The following is a 5,129-nucleotide window of genomic DNA, read 5'->3' as shown; positions in this document are numbered from 1 at the left end:
TTTGTATTTTTTAGTAGAGACGGGGTTTCACCATGTTAGCCAGGATGGTCTCGATCTCCTGACCTCGTGATCCACCCGTCTTGGCCTCCCAAAGTGCTGGGATTACAGGCTTGAGCCACCGCGCCCGGCCCATATTCCATTTCTTATACTCTGTGAGTAAATGGGCCCTTCATAAGCCCATCCAAAGGGGAAGTTACAATTTTCATTCTATCCCCTCTCCTTGTACTTTTCTTAAAGTGAATTGCTAGTTAATGCCAGTGAGAGTAAAATTCCTGATCCAATTTTTTTAACAAAATGTGTAGTTTTATGTGGAGGAAAATAGGAGTCTAGAGGATACTGGGTCTCGATGAACTTTACTCTTCTGAGGAAGGTTAGCAATGGGGATAGGAGTCAGTAGAGGCACCCTCATTAGTCATCAGCTCTGACTGTAAACAGTGGAATAATCGGTTATCATTCTTTACCATAGAACTTTCTCTGGCACCAGATTCATGTAAGTATAATTCAGAAATACAAAGTGGATAACAGCTTATTGTCCAAGGCTCCCAGGGACCAAAAAAGAAGATGCAAAAACAAATGCTTAAAAGTAGCCAAGTAACTTTGACCTGGAGTGCTGAAGTTCATTCCAACATCATTTCTATAATATCTCCATACCCAAATGGTATCCCAAAATACATTAAGGAATTAACTAAGAAGTTAGATGGAAAATAATAGCCGGGGTAAAGTGCAATTAATGCCATAGGCAGGAAAGGCAAATACACTGATTTAGCTGAGATTTGACACAACTTTGGAATTCAACTTGGCAAAGCAAGAGGGGACATTGGAAAAGCCACACCTTGCTAAGAGAGAAAGTAGCTTTCTATTCTGAAGTCATAGAAGGCCCAATCCGTGAGAGAAATGAGCAGTGCAGTTTATGGGAAGAATCCAGTGCAAGAAGGCCTTTACATGCAGCTAAAGCACTGACCTTTAGCTTTAGGAAGGTCAGAAACCTTATTTAATGACAAGGTAACAGAAGCAGAACTAGTACTTTTAAAATTATTTTTAGAATCTTACTTGTGATGCATGCTAATGTCCCAGAGTTGTGTGGGCTTTCCTCCAGAAGTACAGATTCACAAAGGGTTATTTATTTATTTATTTTATTATGCTTTAAATTCTGGGACGCATGTGCAGAATGTGCAGGTTTGTTACATAGGTATACATGTGCCATGGTGGTTTTCTGCACCCATCAACCTGTCATCTACATTAGGTATTTCTCCTAATGCTATCCCTCCCCTTGTCCCCCATCCTGAAAGGCCCTGATGTGTAATGTTTCTCTCCCTGTGTCCATGTGTTCTCATTGTTCAATTTCCACTTATGAGTGAGTTTGGTTTTCTGTTCCTGTGTTAGTTAGCTAAGAATGATGGTTTCCAGCTTCATCCATGGTTATTTTGAGAAAAGTTTAGAGTAAAACAAAAGACAGACAAAAGCCCTCTGTGGTCAGAGTTTGTGCTCTGAGAGGGGGTCCCTTTCTCCATGGTGCTAGACAGTCACGGTGATGCACAGACAAAACAGAAATGACCTTGTTTTCTTCAACAAAGTTCCAATTATTCCCAGCATCCTCACAATGGGTGAGAATGAACCTCTGTTGAGTGCAACATGCTCAGTGGTTTGTGTTTATTTACTTTATTTTTGCTGCAAGGTTGCAGGCTCCTTTGTAGTCTACAAACAACTTGAGAACAGGGATGGTCTTTACTCATCATTGTTCTTATTCCTCAGCTCAAGGCCTGGACACATAGCAGGCATTTAGTAAAGTGAGTTCTGTTAACCTACTCTTTAAATGTTGACGTTGTTTTCTTTTCAGGACATAAACTTATTTAGGTCACACACATACACACACGCCACACACATTCACACTCCAGAAAACTAAATCCGACACATACATACACACAAAGAACAATTGATGTAAAAAATAATAATGGTAAATTGAAGGCAATAAAACATTCATTTTTATACTAAAATAAGAAAAGAAGAAAGCTGAGCATAAAAGATGGACATGTTCAGAAGCTACAGGAAAACAGACCCACAAAGCATTATTTCATATCTCCATGTATTGACTTTTTTTCTCTAACTTGGGGAATGAGGTAGGATTTCTATTGCCCACCCCCGCCCACTTTCTGCTGGCTGCTGATGGCTACATTTCCTTTTCTGAGAATCTCACATATTGACCATAGATGTTGTCACTAAACAAACTGTAGGAATCATTAATCAAATAGGAATCAGTAAAAAAGGAAAGAGTTATAGTGCATTGAAAAATTTTTCCCTAAATTTCTGCACATCTGTGTCTTAGTTCATTTGAGGGGCTATAACAAAAATACCATAGACTAAGTAATTTATAAACAAAAGAAACTTTGTTGCTCATAGTTTCTGGAGGCTGTAAGATCAAGATGACTTCCTATTCAGTGTTTGGCAAGGGTCTACTCACTGCTTCATAGATGGTACTTTCTTGCTGTGCCCTCACATGGAAGAAAGGTTGACCAAGGTCCCTGAAGCCTCTTTATAGGGCATTAATCCAATTCATGAGGAATCTGTCCTCATGGCTTAATTACCCCCTCTGCCCCAAAAGCCACATCTCTTAATACTCTCATATTGGGAATCAAGTTTGATTATATGGGCTGGGCGTGGTGGCTTATGCCTGTAATCCCAGCACTCTGGTTGTGCTGAGGTGGGAGGATCACCTGAGGTCAAGATTTTCAGACCAGCCTGGCCAACATGGTGAAACCCCTCTCTACTAAAAACACAAAAATTAGCTGGGCATTGTGGCATGTGCCTGTAATCCCAGCTACCAAGGAGGCTGAGGCAGGAGAACCACTTGAACCCGGGAGGCAGAGGTTGCAGTGAGCCAAAATGGTGCCACTGCACTCCATTCTGGGTAACGGAGCAAGACTCTGCCAAAAAAAAAAAAAGTTTGAACATATGAACTTTGGGGGTATACAAACATTCAGACCATTCCAACCTGGAACATCAGGATGTAACCTTATTTGAAAATAGAATCTTTGTAGATATATTTGGGATACAAAAAAGATTCTGGGATAAAACCACCCTGGATTTATGGTGCATACAAAAATCTAATGACTGGTGTCTGTATGAGAAGAGAGGAAAACACAGAGACACTGGGGATAAGACCGTTTGTAAACCCTAGCAGAGATTGTAGTCATGCTGCCACAGACCAAGAAATGCAAAGAGCCACAAGAAGCTGAAAGAGGCAAGGAAGGATTGTAGCTTTCCAAGGAAGGGTGTCCCTGCTAACACACCTTGATTTTGGACTTCTGACCTTCACAACAGTGAGAGAATACATTCCTGTTGTTTAAGCCACCCAGTTTGTGGTACTTTGTTACGGTGGCCTCAGGAAACTAATATAGGAGGGTTTTTGTGTTACAGGATATTGACTTGAGTAGGAGCTCAGATTCCACAGAGAGACAGTTGGATGAGGTCTATGTATTAACACCATATTGAATATAAACTCTGTAAATGGGAAGCATTGTTTCCAGGAAGAGAAAATACCACATTTCAACCATATTTATGGTTGCTGAGTCAGGGAGATTCCTGTCAAAACTACCTTATCAGCAACTGTCTGGCCGAGAGGAAGAATAATCTTTCGCCTCTTTTATATGCAGATTTTATGTAGTTAATTAAATAAATGTTAACTTAATAAAAACCATACTAAAGCAATTTCTAAAAATATCTTTATCAGCCACTTTTTTTAAGGTCTTCAATAGAATAATCAAATCCATGAAAAATCCTAGGCCTTCAGGGTTTCATCGTGATATCATTTTGTCAAACTACAGGCTGAGGGAGAAACATTTTCCCTTAGAAGACCTGCTTTCGATCCATCTTTCCACAGAGGCATTTTTCAGGATTCCTGTGTCTAGATTTCACCCTGGGAAACCAGGGATAAAACCATCAGTCACATTAATTGCAGCCCAGGGAATGTTTAGCTGGCACACATGACTAGACCAGTGGTAGAAGCCAAGCAGGACTTAGGATTTTACATTTCTTTACATTTGACCTTTACATTTCTTGTTATAGATATTGTTTATTAATGTCACCATTTTACACTGAAAAAAAATGAAGATCAGGATATTTAAGTGAATTGCTCAAGATTACATAGCTAGTAAATGGCAGACTCAAGTCCTGAGCCCAACATAGTCTTGCCCCAGGGCTGTGCACCATATTGCTTTTCTCAAAATGTGCTTAAGCCTATTTGCTTGATCACTCTCCTTCTTGAGCTCTAGAAGGGCAAATACCATCTGTCTACTGAAAACAAAATGAGAGCGCCTATTTTTTGCCAGACACTGTGAGAGTAAACAGTGGTTTATAATCCAAGCTCAAACAGTGTATTGGCTGAGTAAAATTTAATAATTACTTTACATCATTTAGATAGTCTGCTTGGATGACTGGCAGTAATTTTCCTACGTTTTTCACTCTTTTGAGGAACAGCCTGGCCCTGGGAGATGGGAGATGGGATGGAGTGAGAAGGAAGAAAAGGCCACATAGCTTTTATAAATCTCATCAAAGTCAAAGGTCTTATGGACATACCTTTGCAATACCTCCCCTGGAACTGACTTAAGTGTTATATGTTTTCACATGCTCTTGTTTTAGTAATTTCTCCTTGGGAAAACAAACTCATGATTCAGTAAAATTTGAAAAAGTAAATCACCTAAAATTTCACAACAGAATTTCCCGCAAAATGGTGGTGGGAAGCCACCGTTAGAAATAAATTTTGGTCTACTATTTTTCAACTAATTTTTTAAATAGTTGTAAAATACACATAACATAACATTTACCATCTGAAACATTTTTAAGTGTGCAGTTCAATCGTGTTAAGTGAATTTACATTGTTGTGTAATCAGTGTCCAGAACTTTTCCATCTGTCACAACTGAAACTCTATCTCCATTAAACAACTCCTCATTTTCCCCTCTCCTCAGCTCCTGGCAAACATAATTCTACTTTCCATTTCTATGAATTTTATTACTTATAGTATTTATCTTTTTGTGGCTTGCTTATTTCACTTAGCATGTCTGCAAGATGTATCCACATTGTAGCATTGTGTCAGAGTCTCATTCCCATTTAAGGCTAAATAATATTCCACTGT

General features: G+C 39.2%; 1 long non-coding RNA gene across 1 annotated transcript in view; it reads right to left on the bottom strand.

Moving 5' to 3' along the window:
• Positions 1–2,487, bottom strand: part of LOC105553681 — a 67,750-nt gene extending 65,263 nt beyond the window's left edge. The window contains exons 1-2 of the long non-coding RNA XR_001008192.1: positions 2,459–2,487; positions 833–986 (exon numbers count right to left, since the gene is read on the bottom strand). This is a non-coding gene — a long non-coding RNA (uncharacterized LOC105553681). The remainder of the gene's footprint in view (positions 1–832; positions 987–2,458) is intronic.
• Positions 2,488–5,129: the final 2,642 nt, after the last annotated feature.

Source organism: Mandrillus leucophaeus, unplaced genomic scaffold (genome assembly GCF_000951045.1).
Source record: "Mandrillus leucophaeus isolate KB7577 unplaced genomic scaffold, Mleu.le_1.0 Scaffold601, whole genome shotgun sequence".
In the NCBI taxonomy this organism is placed as follows: Eukaryota; Metazoa; Chordata; class Mammalia; order Primates; family Cercopithecidae; genus Mandrillus; species Mandrillus leucophaeus.
This window is presented reverse-complemented; position numbering and strand designations above follow the sequence as displayed.